This window comes from Petaurus breviceps, unplaced genomic scaffold, assembly GCF_028583685.1.
Source record: "Petaurus breviceps papuanus isolate PSGF00001 unplaced genomic scaffold, PetGlider_PUasm1.0 90750, whole genome shotgun sequence".
In the NCBI taxonomy this organism is placed as follows: Eukaryota; Metazoa; Chordata; class Mammalia; order Diprotodontia; family Petauridae; genus Petaurus; species Petaurus breviceps.
Genome location: NW_027187335.1, coordinates 6,932,350 through 6,935,311, shown reverse-complemented (window position 1 = coordinate 6,935,311; position 2,962 = coordinate 6,932,350). Strand labels below are relative to the sequence as shown.

The following is a 2,962-nucleotide window of genomic DNA, read 5'->3' as shown; positions in this document are numbered from 1 at the left end:
TTTTCATAACTGTTTTCCACCACACCCATACCCCTACTCCCCCAATTTCTACCTTTATGTTTGGGAAATGTAATAATTAATAATCATAGACTTAGAGATGAAAAGCATCTGAAAGGTCACCTAATTTTTTCCCTTTATTTTTACAGATGAGGAAACTGATGTCCACATAGGTTAAATCAAACTGATACTGCCATTGCTTCTGTAAAAGGAATGCCAATTTGCTGACATCCCACTCCATTCACCATCCCTGGGACTTCCCTGAGCAACACCGGCCACTGCTTTTTTATGTTGTCTCTACCTCTTAGAACATAATTTTCTACTGTTCAACACATCAAAAAAAGAGGCTGTACAAATTGTTATGCAGCATTCTTATTGAATAATTCTAAATATTTTTTAGAATGGTTGAATCAATTCATTTCACCTAATCTATAGTCATGACACTGTAAATTATAATGGCTGTTCAATCATCCCAACTAAAAGTGAGTTTCTCTATATTTTAGCTATCTTTGCCAGATTTATTCATGTGAAATTAAATCTTATGATAGCATCATTTTTATTTTCTCTGATGATTATTGAATATGAACATTTTTCAAGTGATTATTGATAGTTTGGATTTCTTTTTTTAAAAATTCCATGTTCACGTCTTTTGATCACTTGGGTTGTGGGTCCATTCTCCACTTGAATCCCTTACTCTTTTTTCTGCTACATTCCACATAGCAAAATGAATCCTCAGATTTATTAGATTCTTCTTTTTCATGCATCTTCTTTGTATCCTTTCTGGGATGTCCATCTCCTACATGGATGAATAATGCTAAGAAGAAGCCCAGACTTTGGTTTAGTCCCATATCTGCTGAGGTGGCCTCTCTATGGAAGACATTATTTTTAAAATAAATTAAGCCTGAGGGCACTAACTAGTTGGAAATATCTCTGCTATAAGGTCCAGGGCATTTGTTACTTAGCACAAGTACCCTCCTTTTTTAGAGTAGATCTTTTTTTTTTTTTTTGGAGGGTCATTGAAGCCAAGCATATCCTTCATTCAGAGGTCTGAAGACTTTATTGAGGTCATCCCCCTGCCTATTCTTGACTGCCAAGGGAAGGGGAAAGCCTCCAGTCATCAGTCTTGGTGGAAACTTCATGGAAAACTGTCTGAGGGAGAGCCAGAGGATCCAAAACAAAGACACCGAGAAGCCACCCAGTTATTAATACACTGTTTAGTGAATGGGTCATGTTAGAGGTGAGAAGGGTTGTTCTGTACACAGATGATCAATAATAAGAGATGCTAATTGACAAGACTGGCCAGAGACAGACATCTTGTACTCCCCCCCCCCTCCCAGCAGAGCATGGCATGGGGAACCCCTCGATCATGTCCTGGGTTCGGTTACACTTGGTCAACAGGCGAGATGGCTGACGAGAGGCAGGTCCTCAGTCGGGAGGGGGTGATGAGTGCCAGTAGATACCCCCAGAGCAAGAAGAGGGGCATCCTGGAATTGGTGCTTGAGGCTTGAAGTCCCTGGGAGAGGCCGAGGTGGGCATACTGGTCTCCTCACACATCGCTCAGGGCCTTGCAGGCAAACTCGGGCAGCACAAAGGCCGCGGGGTCGATGTCTGAGTTGTAGTAGTTGAGGTTCGTTTTCTCTACTTGCTCCTGGGTCAGCTGCTGCACAGGTTCCCAGAAATTAGTACTCTGGGTCTTGCTGCAAAACATGAAGGCAATCTGGCCGCTGGGGTAGGTGGGGATGGTGCAGTAGGCATATTCCACAACAGGGAACAAAGACTTGCAGAAGTGACGCATCTCCTTGATTAGGTCCAAATGCAACCATTGGCAATCACCCTGATAGCAGAGGATCCCATGATCTTTCAGCGCTGTCTTCATCAGGTGGTAATAAGAGTCTTTGAAAAAACTCTCGGCAGGACCTGGGTGCCAGAGGAGTCAGTGATGATGACATCAAAGGCGTCCTGGTTTTGCTGCATGGATTCAAATCCATCTCTAACGTGCAAGGTCAGCTTCGGGCTGGAGTAGCCCACGGCCATGCCCAGCAAGTATTTCTTGGAGACCTGGATCACGTCCTTGTCAATCTCATACTGGACCACAGACTCCACAGAGGGATGCTTCACCACTTCTCGAAGGACACCCCAGTCCCCACCACCAATAATTAGCACCTTTAGTGGGCTGGGATGGCTGCAGTGGCTCAGATTGGCAATCATCTCCTGGTATGAGAATTCATCCCTCAGCACCAGGACATTGCCACAGGTCTTACTGCCGAAGACCAGGATCTCTTGATAGCGGTGCGCTGGTGGTGGAGCAGCTCTTCCACCTGCAGGGATATGGCTAGGCCCGGCCACAGGCTGCACGTCTCCCGGAACCAACCCTCGCGGATGGCGGGGGGCCTGGGTTCCATGGCGGGGCTGAGGGACGCACAGGCAGTGGTGGCCGCAGCACAACGGGGCCAGCAGCCCACGCTAGTCTGCCCTCCCGCCAGCCTGCGCTGCAGCCAGAGTAGATCTTTTCAAACCAAGGCTCTAAAAGACATAGACCACCAATCATGAAAAAAAAAATTAGTTTGTTATTGTTTTGTTTCTTTTTTTTTTTTTTTTTGGAAGACTTAATTCAATGGCTGGACATGGAACTATTCCCTTAGATGGATCTTAACTCTGCCTCTATGCTCCTTAACCCCACTACTGCTTATTCTGCTCTGTAAGGCCAAACAAGAACAAATCTCGCTCTACTTCAAAACTTTTCAAATATTTAAAGACAGTTATAATGACACTCCCTCCAAGTCACTGTGGTAGTTCTTTAAAAATGGGTAAGTTTCTAAAGGAGAGATTTGGGGAGTAGACATTTCAGAAAGAAGGGGAAGAATATGGGCAAAGCTAAAGAGGTAGGCAAGGTAGCAATAAAAAGCCTGTTCAAAAAACACAAGTAGCATAGTGGAGCCTGAGGTGTGATATGTGTTGACAATTC

The 2,962-nt window shown here is 44.8% G+C and overlaps 1 pseudogene; it reads right to left on the bottom strand.

Moving 5' to 3' along the window:
* Nucleotides 1-943: 943 nt before the first annotated feature.
* LOC138145775 (spermidine synthase pseudogene) lies at nt 944-2,399 on the bottom strand (annotated as a pseudogene).
* Nucleotides 2,400-2,962: the final 563 nt, after the last annotated feature.